This window comes from Hordeum vulgare, chromosome 1H, assembly GCF_904849725.1.
Source record: "Hordeum vulgare subsp. vulgare chromosome 1H, MorexV3_pseudomolecules_assembly, whole genome shotgun sequence".
Taxonomy (NCBI): domain Eukaryota; kingdom Viridiplantae; phylum Streptophyta; class Magnoliopsida; order Poales; family Poaceae; genus Hordeum; species Hordeum vulgare.
This window is the reverse complement of record NC_058518.1, coordinates 244,520,245-244,537,761: the sequence shown is the minus strand read 5'-3', so window position 1 is coordinate 244,537,761 and position 17,517 is coordinate 244,520,245.

Sequence of the window (17,517 nt, the reverse complement as noted above, 5' to 3'; positions counted from 1 at the left end):
GCCCCCTTCCGCCGCCGCCGCCCCCTGCCGCCGACGCCCCCTGCGGTGAGCCCCCAGCCGCGCGCCCCCGTGCCGCCGCCGCCCCCTGCCGCCGCCCCCTGCCGGTGAGTTTTTTTTGTTTTTCTTTTTAAAAAAGTTAATTACTTTAGTTAGTTTATTAGGTTAGTTTTTTTTATTTCATATAGGGTAATTTAGTTAGTTTATTTGGTTAGATTATTAGGCTAATTAGGTTAGTTAGTTAGGTTAGAAGAAAAAAAGCAGAAGGAAAAAAAGCAGGAGAAGAAGAAGAAGAAGAAGAAGAAGAAGAAGAAGAAGAAGAGGAGGAGGAGGAGGAGGAGAAAAAAGAAGAAGAAGAAGAAGAAGAAGAAGAAGAAGAAGAGGAGAGGAGGAGGAGGAGAAAGAGGAGGAGAAAGAAGAAGAAGAAGAAGAAGAAGAAGAAGAAGAAAAAGAATAGAAGGAGAAAAAGAGGAGGGGGAGTAGGAGGAGAAAAAAGAAGAAGAAGAAGAAGAAGAATAAGAAAAAGAGGAGAGAGGAGAAGAAAGAAGAGGAAAAGGGAACCCCGACACCCCGAAACTGACCCTCGACCCCCGACCCCTGATGCCCGACGCCACTGACCCCCGACCATCGACCTCCGACGCCACTGACCCCCAACCCCCGACCCCCGATGCCACTGACCCCCGACGCCACTAACCCTTGACCCCCGACGCCACTGCCCCCGACCCAGCCCCTCGGCCCACGACTCCCGACCCCCGACGCTCGACGCCACCAACCCCCGACCCCCGACGCCACTGACACCCGACGTCACTGACCCTGGACCCCCGACGCCACTGACCCTGGACCCCCGACGCCACTGACCCTGGACCCCCGACGCCACTGACCCCCCACAACCGACGCCACTAACCCCCCGACCCCCGATGCCACCGACCCTCGACGGCACTGACTCCCGACGCCACTTAGCCCCGACCCCCGACACCTCTTCTGCCTTCTTTTGAACGAGAAGGTGCTTTTCGGCCTTCCAGAGGCCCACGGGGTCATAGTTTTGAAAATTATGAGTTAGGTCACATATTTTCCGATCATGTTAATTATAAAAACATCGTATTTGTGTTGATCGGGTGAATTTCAATGTGCAGTTGTTCGACGACCTCCACGTGCGTTGGACGAGCTCCGCCCTTGCGTTTGTTGGTGAGCACAAATGACTTCTCCTCCTACCCCCTTAATTTGTTCTGTCCCGGTCTTCGTGCCGATGAAACTTGCTAGCTATAGGTTTCTTCAATCATGAGTATGCGTGACCAGTATGCGTCTCCTGTTCGAAAGGGAGACATCTATAAATATGCATTTCTTTGCATATTTATAACCGCCATCCTTTCGAATTGTCCAACATTATCCATGGACAGCCCGAGTATGTGTAGATTGGGTTTGTTTTCCCGTATGTTGTGCTCCGGATCCGATGCGGAATTTCGTCAGTGCCTCCCCTGTTGTTCTCCGGGTACACATCCTCTCTGCTTATTGCCGAGACGTGTATCAGGAGAACAGCGGGGAGGTGCTGCCGAAATTGTGCGTCGCATCTGGAGCAGAGCATGGGAAAACGAACCCAGTCTACACATACTCGGGTGGGATTAGGACCTATCTTTACCTATTAGCGTGTAGGTTGCATGGACGTAATAAAACTGACAAACTTGATTAGCGTATGAATATAGATGATGAATTATGTATTTATTTCTTGTGCCCCCATAGGTAGCTAGGCAACATGAGTGATCGTGCTTGGATGTACACTGGTCACCCTAGTCAGAAAGACATGACCCATGAATGGTTAACAAAAACCAGGGGGTTTGTGAGAGCCGCATTTGCAAATGGCCAGCAAAAAACATGGTGCCCCTGTCCCAACTGCGACAACTGGAAAAAGCAGATAGAGTTTGAAATGGGTAAACACTTGCAGAAGTGGGGTTTTACGCCTAATTATACGGTGTGGACTTTTCATGGTGAGTCTGACCAACGTGCCAGAGCTGAGGTGATTCGTCGTCGCACCGACGAGCATGGTACCGGGATTGAAGACATGGTGCAAGACTTTGATGATGCTCGGGATTCGGACGATGAGATGGAGGAATCTGCAAAGGCCTTCTATGAAATGCTGGAGTCTTCAAAACGTCCTCTCCACGAGCAGACTGAGCTTTGTCAGCTGGATGCCATCGCGCAAGTAATGGCTCTGAAGGCTCAATTCAACCTAGGCAGAGAATGCTACGACGCGATGATGACGATATTTGGACGCTTTCTACCCATAGGCCATGTACTGCCTGCAAACCTGTACCAGTCAGAGAAAATCCTCCGTGTACTAAAGATGCCCTATGAGAAGATACATGCCTGTGAGAATGGATGTGCCTTATTTAGGCTTGAGTATGCGGCCTTGAACTATTGCCCCATTTGCAATTCTTCCAGGTATATTGTGGTAGACAACGGCATGGGTGAGAAGAATCAGACCAAAATCCCCATTAGTGTTCTTCGATATCTGCCAATCGTACCAAGACTTCAACGTCTTTTCATGGTCGAAGAGACGGCCAAACAGATGACATGGCACAAATTGGGCAAAAGAACCGAACTAGATGCGGATGGGAACAAGATGCTGGTACACACTTCAGATGGTTTTGCGTGGAGGCACTTCGATGCATTACATAAGGATAAATCGGAAGATCCAAGGCAACCTAGAGTTGCCATCAGCACGGATGGGTTCAATGTGTATGGTATGACGGCAGCACAATACAGTTGTTGGCCTGTATTTGTCATTCCACTAAATTTGCCACCCGGAGAGATTATGAAAAGAAAGAACATTTTCCTGACATTGATAATTCCAGGGCCCAACTATCCGGGGAAGAATATGAATGTGTACATGCAGCCGCTTAAGGATGAGTTGCAAGAAGCCTGGGATAATGGGATCAAGACCTACGACGCGGCTACCAAAACAAATTTCAAAATGCATGTGTGGTACATGTACTCGACGCATGATTATCCGGCGTTTGCGCTATTCGCTGGCTGGTGTGTGCATGGAAGGTTCCCGTGCACCACATGCAAGGCAGCTCTTCAGTTCCGTTGGCTGCAAGCTGGTCGCAAGTATTCTTGCTTCGACATGCACAGACAATTCCTGGATCCTGACCATAAGTTCAGAAAAGACAAGAAGAATTTCATCAAAGGTAGAGTTGTCAAAAACACTGCACCAGCTACGTTGACAGGCCAACAGACCCTTGATCAGCTAAACGCTCTCGAGCCCGATCCTTTGCGTCCAGGATACTTCAAAGGGTATAATACGGAACACGCCTGGACTCACAAGTCATGCTTATGGGATCTCCCTTACTTCAAAGACCTCCTTTGCCCACACAACATTGACGTGATGCACACTGAAAAGAATATTGCGGAGGCCATTTTTGGTACATTGTTCGGCATAGAGGGGAAGTCAAAAGATAATCCTAAGGCTAGAATCGACCTGGAGGCTCTATGTGATAGACCGTTGCAAAACTTGCGACAACGAAAAGGAAAGCAAAGCATAGCGAAGCCAAAGGCAAGGTTCAATCTTGAAAGGCCAGCTATGAGGGAAATGCTATTGTGGGTGAAAATGCGGTTGATGTTCCCCGATGGGTATGCTGCGAATCTAAAGAGGGGAGCGAGTCTTGAGAAATTGAAAATATTTGGGCTCAAGAGTCATGATTGGCACATATGGATTGAGCGGGTAATGCCGGTGATGTTGCGTGGCTTTATCCCTGAGGATGAATGGCTAGTACTGGCAGAGCTGAGCTATTTCTTCCGTTCTCTTTGTGCGAAAGAACTATCGCCTGCCGTGCTAGATGAAATGGAAGAGTTGGCGCCGGAGTTGATCTGCAAATTAGAAAAGATCTTTCCACCGGGCTTCTTTAATCCAATGCAACATTTGATTTTGCATCTCCCGACCGAGGCAAGAATGGGGGGGCCCGTTCAAAATCGATGGTGCTACTCAACTGAGAGGATGCAGAAGACGCTTCGAGCTAAGTGTAAAAATAAACGTAGAATTGAAGCATCGATGGCCGAGGCATTCATTACTGAGGAGGCGGCAAACTTCGTGACAGCACACTGCGAAACCAAAAATTATCATTTGCATAACCCGAAGCCTCGGTACAATGATGGCGATCGAGAAAAAGTTCGATCCAACCTCAGCCTATTCAAAGGTAAGCTCGCACCATCCGGTGCTTTGAAAGGGAAATCGTTGGATGTCGAAGAATGGCGGACCATTTCATTGTATATCTTCACCAACCTAACAGAAGTGCGGCCGTACATCGAGTAAGTTCTCGGTAATTTATTGTTCCGCAACTTCTAATTGCTTTGAACCACTCTTATTCCCGGATATTTGATATAGTCGATACGTCGCCGAATTCTCGGATGGAGCGGTCATCGAAAAGGATTCCGTCGAAGAGTATGAGCTTCTCGCAAAGCATGGAGGCGACTATCCTGGTTTCATCTCTTGGTTCAAACAAAGGGTAATTAATTACCATTAAGGGCCCATTTGACTTATTGGTCTAATTTGCGGCTAATGCATCCATTCTTTCGTATTAAACTTGTAGGCTGATGCAGAGTCTATGGACGCCGAGTTGAGACAAGTCGCTAATGGTTTTGACTATAAGGTCCGTTCATTTGACAAATACAACATCAACGGGTATCACTTTCGTACCTTTGGCAAAGAGCTATCTATGCCCGACCTAAAGACTACAAATTGTTCTGTCTCTGCTATCGGCGAAGGAGACACCGAGTATTATGGAAGGGTTGAAGCAATTTATGAACTTCTATTCTATGGTGAAAACCCACCGACCGTCGTAGTCTTCAAATGTTATTGGTTTGAGCCGAGGGAGACTAGAAGGACTCATGAACATATAGGACTAGTCGAAATCAACCAAAACACCCACTTAGATGTTCCCGATGTCTATATTACGGCTCAACAGGCGACACAAGTTTTCTATCTACCGTGGGCCTGCCAAACTGATCCAAATCTCAAAGGTTGGGATGTCGTTTATGAAGTGCCACCACATTTTAGACCACCTACCCTCAATGAAGAGGATTACGAACCTCACATTAACCCAGACACATATGAAGGAGAATTCTTCCAAGAAACACGTATGTCCAAGAAACGTTTCAAGAACCGCTCTACTTCACCCCAGAACATTGAAGTAGACAGCGACAGTGAATCCGTCTTAACCCCTGAGCCCGAACAGGAAGAGCTGGAAGAAGAAGAGGTTACTGCTGTGGATGACCTGTCACTTCTTGACCGATTACATAATGGTGGCCTTCCACATGTTCTTCTAGATAGTGATGATAATGATGCATTTATTGATGATAGTGATGATCATGATGCATTTATTGACCCCGAAGCATATATAGACGAGGACGATTGTTAGTAGTTCATGTCAGGTATTCAACTATTATACTATGTATAAATTTTGAGTTCATGTTAGGTATTCAATTTTTATTAGTCATGTTGGTATTTATGTTGTACTAATTTCATTTACTCTTTGTCATGACAGGTGTTGAAAGATGGTGGGAAAGGGTCGAAAGCATGCCTCGGCTGCTTCTTCGTCGTCGGGTGATGGGATGGGTACTTCCATTCCTGCCTCGCCTCTTTGGAGAGTGTTGCTCTCTACTATGCAAGGAGCGGCCCCCGTGAGAGGAGGTCGACCACCCGCGAAGCCGAGAGGCACTAAAGGTACACATTGTATTCATGTTGGTATTTATGTTGTACTCATGTTGTATGCATATTGGTATTTATATACATTTTATTACTCATGTTGGTATTTATGTTGTACTAAAGGTACACGTGGCCGCGGGAGAGGTAGGGCTACACGGTCTCCGCCACCACCCCAAGCTGATTCACCTGAGCACAGGAGGACTTCTAGGGTGGATTCGTCTGAGGTGGAGGCTACACGGTCTCCAGTTCACGAGCCTCGGGTCGACGAGCCTCAGGGTGACGAGCCTTTGACCCACGAGACTCGTGTCCCAGAGGCTTCCTTCCACACGACTGCGGAGCACAGCAGGGATGAGGGTACGTCCCAAGAGACCCAGTGGGATACCTGGCCTGAGCCAACTGGCCATGCTGGTACCGACGAGGAGCTGGGTGAGGGGGATACCCAGTGGGATACCGTCTACCAGCGTGGTAGTTCGGGGCTCCCGCTCGTGCCAGCGACCCCCGACCAGAGGTGGTCGATTAGGCCAAATGGGGACAAGTAAGTTAATTTACTCTTATTTAACCTTTTGCCTTCACGTTTTCTCAAATATCTGGCTTCAATTTGTCATACTGTAGGGGTTGGATTGTTGACAAGGGTGTCCGCAAGCCCAACAGCGTCCTCGGTGTTCTTTGCCGTCAAAACTTCCCACGGTTTGTTACGTTGCCCGGTCGGGAGCGAGAGGTAGGGATGACCTGGGAGCACTACTTGGGTGCCCCGGCCCCGCCAGAGGTGGAGATCGACGGTGTTTTGTGTGACACGAGGGCGGACATGGTGATCCGAAAGTTTTGGGTAATTTCTCTTTCACACAATTATAAATTAACCATAGCTATTTATTGTACTAATCGGTGTTGTCTCGTTTGCAGACCTTCTACAGGTGTGAGGAGGGATACGAGGGCGACGCGGCAAAGGTTATCGAAACTAAATGTCGCCGCCTACTTCAAAACTTTCGGCACGAGGCTCGGGTGCAGGCTGTTCGAGACTACTATGCCACGCGGCGTATTAGGATTGATAAGGCGAAGTGCCGAGATGCTAAGATGGAGAAGGAGCATTACATGAAGGTAATTACATATTATTAAGGCTTTGTAGTTAGTTTCCTTGATTTGGTTCTTACGCACTCAATTTTCTCTTTATTAACTTAGGTGCCCCCGAGATGGTGTGTGGATAAGATGGATTGTTGGGAGGCCTTGGTGGACCAGTGGTGCTCCGAAACGTGGGAGACCAGCCACAACAACGCCAAGGAGAGGCGTGGCAAAATGGTTGGCGTGCCACACCATCAAGGGAGCGTCAACTTAATCCAATTTGGCGAGAACTGGGTATGTGGTTTGCTTCATGCCTCATGCAATTCATTCTTAATGCTATCTTGAGCCCTTTACCAATACAATTTTCTGCTCTCTCTCTCTTTTAGGCGCGTCACAATAAGACGGAGGCGCCACAGATGTACGACCTGTATGCGATGGCCCATACTGCCTCGTACAAGAAGGTCAAGGCATTCTCTGAGTCTGACCTCGAGCATCCAGAAAACTTCACCAACATCTCCTCCCACGACAAGCTCGTGAAGTACAGAGATCACGGGAAGGCGAGGAAAGGGGAGGACTTTAACCCGAGCGAGGGGCCTATTGATCCAGAGCTGGTGATGATAGCTGGCAACGGGAGGCCCCATGGCTCGCTCGCCATTGGAGACGGCCTTATACGTTGTCCTAGCACTCTCCGGCAGATAAAGGCACGCCAAATGAGCTCTTGTCCGGAGATAGCACGTCGTCCACGGCCAGTCGAGCTCGCCATCGAGGTTAGTTTAATGGACTCAACTATCTTTCCGCATTATGTTGTGCGTTGGAACCAATATGATTACATTGCTAACAATGAGTTGTGTTGCAGGCTGCTATTCAGAAAGAGAGAGCGGCAATGCAGGCGGCTATGGCGGAGAAGGATAAGGAAATTAGGGAGATGGAGGAGAGGACGACTGCATTGGTGGAGGCGGAGAGGGCACGGAATGAAGCGTCTTCCAGGGCCATATATGAGCTCTTCGTGGTAAGTTTCTTCTTCATGTTATTTCAAATCTTGCATTTGAATGTCCGTTTCATTAATAAATAAAAAGTTTGACTTGTCGAAACCAAATGTACAGTCTATGTGCGAGAAGAACGGCCAAGTCCCTCCGCCGATGCCAGTCATTAACGTGGCGGGGACGATGAGTTTCATTTCAGTGGAGTGATCTTAAGAGTGTCCTCATGCTAACTACACATTGCAAACGATGTTTGGTGCAGAATATGTCCCGAAACGCATCGCACGACCCTTCTACAGTCGAGCCTTCTCCAGGGCGGCCTTCTCCAGGTGAAACAAGCCAGAGCCACCGTGCTTCACCCTAACTTAGGTATGTTATTTCTAGTGTTTTAATAAAAAATAGCTAGACTTCCATCTAATGACATAATTAGCTTAGTTAGCTGCAAAATAGCTAGACTTCCATCTAATGACATAATTAGCTTAGTTAGCTCCAAGAAGAAGGAGGAGAGGGAGGAGGAGAAGAAGAAGGGGACAAAAGGATAAGAAGAAGAAGGAGAAGAAGGGGACTTCCTCTTTTTCTCCTTCTTCTTCTCCTTCTTCTTCTTCTCCTCTTCCTTCTCCTTCTCCTCCTCCTCCTCCTCCTCCTTTTTCTTCTTCTTCTCCTCTTCCTTCTCCTTCTCCTCCTCCTCCTCCTTCTTTTACTTCTTCTTCTCTTTCTCTTCTCCTATAGTTAGCTAGGGTTCCACCTAAATGACATAATTAGCTTAGTTAGCTCCAACATGGCCTATTTAATAAAAAATGACCTATACTTAGCTAATTATCCTCGAAATGACATAATTAGCTCCAAAAAGGCATTCTTAGCCAATTTAGCCCGAAGAAGGGGACAAGAAGAGAAAAAGAGGAAAATTAAAGCAAGGAAGAGGAAAAAGGAGAAGAAGGAGGAGAGGGAGGAGGAGAAGAAGAAGGGGACAAAAGGATAAGAAGAAGAAGGAGAAGAAGGAGAAGAAGAAGGAGAAGAAGAAGGAGAAGGAGCTCCCGCTCCTTCTCCTTCTTCTTCTCCTTCTTCTTCTCCTTCTTCTCCTTCTTATCCTTCTCCTCTTCCTTCTCCTTCTCCTCCTCCTCCTCCTCCTCCTTTTTCTTCTTCTTCTCCTCTTCCTTCTCCTCCTCCTTCTTTTACTTCTTCTTCTCTTTCTCTTCTCCTATAGTTAGCTAGGGTTCCACCTCAATGACATAATTAGCTTAGTTAGCTCCAAAATGGCCTATTTAATAAAAAATGACCTATACTTAGCTAATTATCCTCGAAATGACATAATTAGCTCCAAAAAGGCATTCTTAGCCAATTTAGCCCGAAGAAGGGGACAAGAAGAGAAAAAGAGGAAAATGAAACCAAGGAAGTGGAAAAAGGAGAAGAAGAAGGAGGAGAGGGAGGAGGAGAAGAAGAAGGGGACAGAAGGATAAGAAGAAGAAGGAGAAGAAGGAGAAGAAGAAGGACAAGGAGCTCCCGCTCCTTCTCCTTCTTCTTCTCCTTCTTCTTCTCCTTCTTCTCCTTCTCCTCTTCCTTCTCCTTCTCCTCCTCCTCCTCCTCCTCCTTTTTCTTCTTCTTCTCCTCTTCCTTCTCCTCCTCCTTCTTTTACTTCTTCTTCTCTTTCTCTTCTCCTATAGTCAGCTAGGGTTCCACCTAAATGACATAATTAGCTTAGTTAGCTCCAAAATGGCCTATTTAATAAAAAAATGACCTATACTTAGCTAATTATCCTCGAAATGACATAATTAGCTCCAAAAAGGCATTCTTAGCCAATTTAGCCTGAAGAAGGGGACAAGAATAGAAAAAGAGGAAAATGAAAGCAAGGAAGAGGAAAAAGGAGAAGAAGAAGGAGGAGAGGGAGGAGGAGAAGAAGAAGGGGACAAAAGGATAAGAAGAAGGAGAAGAAGGAGAAGAAGAAGGAGAAGGAGCTCCCGCTCCTTCTCCTTCTTCTTCTCCTTCTTCTTCTCCTTCCTCTCCTTCTTCTCCTTCTCCTCTTCCTTCTCCTTCTCCTCCTCCTCCTCCTCCTCCTCCTCCTTTTTCTTCTTCTTCTCCTCTTCCTTCTCCTTCTCCTCCTCCTCCTCCTTCTTTTACTTCTTCTTCTCTTTCTCTTCTCCTATAGTTAGCTAGGGTTCCACCTAAATGACATAATTAGCTAAGTTAGCTCCAAAATGGCCTATTTAATAAAAAATGACCTATACTTAGCTAATTATCCTCGAAATGACATAATTAGCTCCAAAAAGGCATTCTTAGCCAATTTAGCCCGAAGAAGGGGACAAGAAGAGGAAAAGAGGAAAATGAAAGCAAGGAAGAGGAAAAAGGAGAAGAAGAAGGAGGAGAGGGAGGAGGAGAAGAAGAAGTGGACAAAAGGATAAGAAGAAGAAGGAGAAGAAGGAGAAGAAGAAGGAGAAGAAGAAGGAGAAGGAGCTCTCCCGCTCCTTCTCCTTCTTCTTCTCCTTCTTCTTCTCCTTCTTCTCCTTCTCCTCTTCCTTCTCCTTCTCCTCCTCCTCCTCCTCCTCCTCCTTTTTCTTCTTCTTCTCCTCTTCCTTCTCCTTCTCCTCTTCCTTCTCCTTCTCCTCCTCCTCCTCCTTCTCCTCCTCCTCCTCCTTCTTTTACTTCTTCTTCTCTTTCTCTTCTCCTATAGTTAGCTAGGATTCCACCTAAATGACATAATTAGCTTAGTTAGCTCCTAAATGGTCTATACTTAGCTAATTTCTCTCCGAAATAACCTATATATACACTACTTCATCTAGTATTATTTTTCTAACTTTCTTATTTGTCATTTTGCAGATTACCTTCACTTCACGGGAAGCTTGGTTGATGGAATGCTTGAAGATGATTTCTTGTACCATGTGTTGTATTGAAACTATTGTAGTATATGAATATATGAAACTTTGTATGCACGTGGATGAAACTAGTGTAATATATGGTTTGGTACGGATGTAACTTCCATAATATGTATGCACTATGGATGAGAGTTATTTTAATATGGTTATGAGTAAGGAAAGATATTTATTTATGTAAAAAATATATATATATCCTGATTATTGTTAAAAATGCTGGATAGAACAAAAAACAAATTAAAAAGGGGCTGGTTCCCCTCTTTGCCGTCTGCCCCCACATGGCAAAGGGGGGGGAGGCAGACGGCAAAGGGGGGAATCTGCCCCCCTCTCTCCCCTCTTTGCCGTCTGCCCCCACATGGCAAAGGGGGGGAGGCAGACGGCAAAGGGGGGAATCTGCCCCCCTCTCTCCCCTCTTTGCCGTCTGCCCCCACATGGCAAAGGGGGGGAGGCAGACGGCAAAGGGGGGAGGCCTGCCGTTAACACTTAACGGGGACGTTGCAATATATGCCGTCCCACTTATTTTGCCGTCTGCCCCCTCATGGCAAAGATTCTTTGCCGTCCGCTTTGTGAAAGCAGACGGCAAAGAGCCTCTTCACCGGATTTTTTTTTACCGTCTACTTTGCCGTCTGCTGACCGACGGCAAAGCCTTTGCCGTCCGTGGTAGCCCCCTTTGCCGTCCGCCTTGGCGGACGGCAAATTTCTGAATTTCAGTAGTGATTGGCTCGAGGGCCAATAAAAACCTGCTCGGAAGGCCTTGGACACCAGGGTCCAAGAGGACGCGTGATGTCCACAGGTTCCAGAGTGAATCTCGTGCAGGATTTGTAGTCCTTCCTTTGGGGAAATGCACTTCTGGCTGACTCGTGTAACACTCTTCTTGTACAGCTTCTCTCCGAGCACTTCGAAAGCTTTAGACCGTCGGACGATTTGCCGGGCTTCCTCTTCGTTCTCGGGAAGCTCTTGTCGGAGCAAGTAAGAGAGATAAGGTTCCATCCATTCGAGCGTGATGACCAACATCTCATGGACGAGGTCAACCACGCCTGGGACGTCGATCTTAGTTGGATTAGATGGGCCAATTGCTTGTGGGCGATCTTTTGTGAAGGGATCCTCCTTGACCGAGGGGCGCGTAAATGATCGAGGAACACGCCCTTCGGAATGATTTTCTGAGTGCACCCAATCTTCGCCAAATCATATGACGCTGATTTTGGCTTGCAACACATGGTGCACTTCGAACGCTTCATAGTTTTCTCTAGTTTCCTGACTGCATTGTAGTAGACTATCATTCCTGGACTTCGAATGTCCCATTCCTTCATTACTTGATTGACAATGAGATCCGAGTCGCCATAAAAAATTAGTAGGCGGATGCCGAGTGAGATAGCCATGTGGAGCCCGTAGAGGAGGGCCTCGTACTTGGCTTCGTTGTTAGATGAATCGAAATGAATTTGGATCACGTAGCTCAGTCGGTCTCCCCTGGGGGATACGAGAACCACTCCTGCCCCCGAGCCATGGAGCATTTTGGATCCATTGAAGATCATGTTCCAATGCTCGATGATGTCCAGAGACGGCTGCTCTTGCTCTACGCATTCGGCGAGAAACTCCACTAGGGTCTGGGACTTGATTGGCTTCTTGGCTTCAAACTTGATCTCCAATGGTAGGAGCTCAATCGCCCATTTGGCCACTCGGCCAGTAGCATCCCGATCGTATAGGATTTCCTCCACGGGAGCGTCATCGATGATAGTGACTGAGTGATCTTCGAAATAATGGACTACCTTCTTCACCGTCACGTAGATCCCATAGATCAGCTTCTGGTAGAGTGGGTATCTTTGCTTTGAGGGGGTTAGTACCTCGGAGATGTAGTAGATGGGCCTTGGTACCTTGTACGCCTTGCCCGCTTCTTCAGGTTCTATGGTGAGTATGGTGCTAACCACTGGGCTAGTTGCAGCTATACCTGGCCATATCTCGGGCCGGGTCTAAAAAACCCGTGGTCAAAACTCATGCCTGAGCCCGGCCCGGCTCGATCGTCGGGCCTAATTTTTAGGCCGAGGCCCGGCCCGAGCCCGAAGAAGCTAGGCTCGGCACGACACGCCCATCTCTAGCCCGAAGAAGCCCGACCCAGCCAGGCAGGTCCGGCCCGGTGTAGGCGGAAAATAAGGTTTTCACAGGCCCGGCCTGACCATCGGGCTTGATTATCAGGCCCGAGCCCGGTCCGTGGGCAAGGTCTTGTTGGGCCGGGTCGGGCTTTTTCGGGCCGGGCCGACCGGGCCGGGATGCCCATGGCCAGATATATTTGCAGCAATGTACATGAGCAAGGGTTCCCGGCTGCTTGGAGCAGCTAAGACCAACTGGGTGGAATGCAGAGCTTTAAGTTGCTCAAATGCGAACTGTGCCTCGTCGGACCACTCGAGTCTTTCATATTTCTTCATTATTCGGTAAAGAGGCAGAGCCTTCTCGCTAAGTCTTGAGATGAAGCGGCTGAGGGCTGCAAGGTACCCTATAAGCCTGTGCACATCGAGGATGCGCTCTGGCCATCTCATCTGTACGATGGCACCGATCTTAACGGGATTGGCATCGATACCCTGTTCGGAAACAAGGAAATCGAGTAGCTTTCTATACGGTATATCGAAGGAGCATTTAGCCGTATTGATCTTAATCCCGAAGAAATGTAGGTTTGTGAAGGTTTCGGCGAGTTCGGCCAAGAGGTCGGAACCTTTCCTGGACATGACCATGATGTTGTCCATGTATGCTTTGACATTCCGACTAATTTGTTCCTACAAGCACTTTCGAATCATGCCCTAGAAGGTAGCTCCAGCTTTTTTGAGGCCGGATGGCATCGTGATGTAACAAAAACACCCGAATGGGGGTGATAAGGCTGTTTTTATTTCGTCAGGTCCATACATTTGGATCTGGTCGTACCCGGCATACGCATCCAGGAATGACAGGCGTTCACATGGGGCAGTCGAATCTACAATTTGATCTATGTGGGGTAGAGGGTAGTGGTCCTTCGGGCAGGCCCGATTGAGATGCTTGAAGTCAATACACATTCGAATTTAATTGTTCTTCTTTGGCACTATGACCACGTTCGCCAACCACTCGGAGTGGTAGACCTCACAGATGAACTCGACAGCTAAGAGCCGAGTGGTCTCCTTGCCACTCGCCCTACGTTTCTCCATGGAGGAGCGGTGTAGGTGTTCCTTGTCGGGCTTGACCTTTGAGTCCACTCGGAGGCGGTGCTCAGCCACCTCCCTGGGAACCCCCGACATAACATACAACTTCCATGCGAAGATATCCCAATTCCCACGGAGGAAATGGATGAGCTCAGCTTCCTATTTTTTCTTCGAGTGAAGTGGAGATGTTCGTCGTATAAGCACTCGGATCGGTGGGGTGGACATGGACCTGCTTCGTCTCATCGGCCGACTAAAAGGCGGACTCAGTAGCCGGCCTTTCGATTTCAGCAGATCCACGGTGTCCACTGCCTTCTTGTAGCCATCAAGCTCGGCTGTGAGGACCTGCTCGTTGGCGATCCTAGAGCCTTGCTAGAGGCACTCCTCGGCAACCTTCCGATTGCGAGTCACCATGATCATGGCTTTCGATTCTAACATATTAAGCTTAAGATACACATAACATGGGCGAGGCATGAAACGTGCGTAGGCGGGTCTACCTAGGATGGCGTGATAGGCGTTGTGAAAGTCAACCACTTCGAAGGTCAACCTCTCCTTGTGATAATTCTTCTCACTGCCGAATACAACATTCAAAGTGGTCTGGCCGAGTGATTCAACCATCTTCCTGAGGATGATCCCGTGAAACTGCATGTTACTCTTGCTCAGTCGGGACAATGGGATGTCCATAGCTTTGAGAGTGTCCATGTATATGATGTTGAGGCTGTTGCGACCGTCCATGAGGACTTTCAGCAGTCGGACTGCTAGATCGACCACTAACGCGTGCCTCCCTGGGGTAGCTATGTTGGCCGGGTGATCCGATTGGTCGAATGTGACGGGCATCTTCTTTGAGTCGAGGTATTTTGTTATAGTCGAGGCTGCCATGTTCACCTCCCGATTGATAACCTTAAATCGACTCTTCTCTCGACGTCAGCAAAGATCATGAGGGTATCCTTGATGTTTAGATACCCGGAGGCGTCCGCTGGTCATCCTCATCTTCCTTGTCCCCAGAGGGCTCTCCACCCATCTCCTTCTGGAGCAAGCCGCAGTCTCAAGCCGTGTGCTAGGTGGGGATGGTCTCCCCTTCATCATCCTTTCGAGCATGAATCAGACACAAGTAGTCCAAATGGCTGCTCTTGGACCCGGCCTTCTTTTTCATGTCCAATCTTTTTTTCTTTTTCTTTGACTTGTTCTCGCCCTGCCCTGGGGCGCCAAGTGATATTGCACCGACGGCTTCCGGATTTGGACTCCAAGCGCAACTTGGCCGAAATGTGACGTACCTCGAGCAGGGAGGACGCCGGTGTCGAGTGGCGCGTCCTACAACCACGCTGAGTCGGCGACAACGAAGCTGAGGGAACCGAAGAGGATCTCTCCGCCGAGTGTCATCATGTTGACGGGAAATGTAAAAACCTCCAACTATGCTGGATTTTCAAGATGCATAGCCCCACGATGGGTGCCAACTGTCGTGGGAATGACCTTGACAATAGTACCTAGGGGTACGAACAGAGGGGCGAAATCTAACTAGGCGCATTGGATACACTCAGATGTACGAGTTTAGGCCCCACTCGGAAGTGGTAAAACCCTACGTCTCAAGCCCTCATGCTGATGCTTTCTTATCGGTATGAAAGATTACAAGGTGCTCAACCCTTGAGTTGGATCTCTGGAGTGGCTTATATTGTGCATGCTATGACCGGCCGAGCTTCATTACCAGGTGAGTTAATGCTAATAAATTAAGGAGTTACTAGAAACGGCAGCTATTACATGCGGTGCTAGTAGTAACATGGGTCTTCAATACACTTCATGTGATAGATTAAGTCCATAGCCGTTGCAACCTCTTCGGTGCCATCGCCTTGTTATGGTCCGAGTGCCAAGATGCATCCTATTGACACAAGGCGATCCGATGACTCCCGATAGACCGAGTGACGGTATGATGTACCGAGTGAGGTCGAGACTGCATAGGTGGCTTGAAGGACATTGATGTCCGCAAGGGGTCCTAGGCAGGCCTAGGAAATTAGGTCTGTAGGCCAACCCCTAATGTACAACCCTGTCATTGACCAACTATGTTGCTTACTCCAGGACCGTCGGTTAGTAAAACCCGTGGTGGCAAGCCTTGGCCACCAGGGCCCTTGAGGTGGCATGATGCCCGCACTCGCCCTGGTGGATGTCTCTTAGGATCTCTTGCCCCTTCTCCGACTAGACGCAGCACTGGAACACGCCGAGTGCGCTGTGCCGAACCATCTCGCAGTTGACGATGGCGTAGGTGGGGGGCCGATGATGGATCCGTTGGGGCTCATCTTCATCAAGAGGGAGCTCGGCGCACATGAGGAAGGCGAGGATGGGTTGGGCCCATATCGGGGACGAGACGGGAGCCGGTGCCAGGTTGAGCAGAGGACTAGGGGTAACCACAGTCCCTGGGCCCGTCGTCGGAGTCTTCGAGGCAGAGCCGTCAGTCCCCAGAACCAAGGCAGTGGAGGGCGCGCCTTCCACTATCATGACAGTTGCGAGCTTGGAGTCGGCCGCCTCAGGGGCTGGATTGGTCGTAGCCGGCAACATGGGAGGAGCCGATGGAGCCTGTGAGCCTAAGAAGGACCCGAAGGGGTCCACGAGCATGAAGATGGACGCCAACTCTCGAGACGGCTTGATTGACGGCTTGTACAGTTGTTCGAGGGAGATGTCGGCTGGGATTATCTAGCGGGTGGAGCCGATTTTCGCGAGTGCTTCCACTACCTCATTGTTTTCTCGAGGAACGTGGTTAAACTCATAGCCTATGAAGGAGCCGGTGAATTGTTGGACGATGAAGTGTTAGCTAGCCATGTTGGCGTCCTTGGTGTCCCATTCGCCAGTGTCTTGCTGCACCACAAGGTCCGTATCGCGGAAGCGGAGGATCCGCTGAATGTCGATTTCCTTGGCGAGCCGGAGGCCATGGACAAGTGCCTCATACTTAGCCACGTTGTTGGAGGCGGCAAAGTGGATCTGGAGAGCATATTCGAGATGGTCTCCTTTCGGGGACGACATGATGATGCCGGCTCCCAAGCAGGTCCGCATCTTCGAGTCGTTGTAGTGCATGCGCTAGTGTGTGGAGTTTGGGGGCGGCGACACGAACTGGGTCTTGTGCTGGACGACGAGGAAGTCGGTCACCGTCCGGGACTTTGTGGCCGTGCACGGCTCGTACTGGATGTCATGGTCGGTGAGGGCGATGGCCGATTTGGCGATCCGTCTGGTGGCGTCCCATCTGCCCATGATCTCACAGAGTGGATCCGTGCTCACCACGGTGATCACATGCTCCTGGAAATACTACTTAAACTTCTTCGCAGCGAAGTATATGTCGTAGCACATCTTCTCGTAGTGGGGGTAGTTCTGTTTGGAGGCGGAGAGGACCTTGTTCAGATAGTAGACATGGCACTGGACCGACAACGCCCTGCCTTCCTCCGGCTGCCCCATCACCAGGACAACGCTGACCATGCACGTGGTCGCCGTGATGTACGCGAGCATAGGCTCCTTCTTAGTCGGCGTGGCCAAGATGAGCGCGCTTGAGAGGGCGCGTTTGAGGTCGTGGAATGCTTCGTTGCCTTGTCGGTCCATTCAAACTTTGCTGTCTACTTCATGAGCTAGTAGAGGGGTAGCGCCTCCTCACTCAGCCAGTTGACGAACCGGCTGAGCGAGGCCAGGCACCTGGCGAACTTCTGGACATCGCGAAGCTTGTCCGGCTTGTGCATGCGCTCGATCGCCTTGATCTTCTTTGGGTCGGTTTTGATGTCGCTGATACGTCC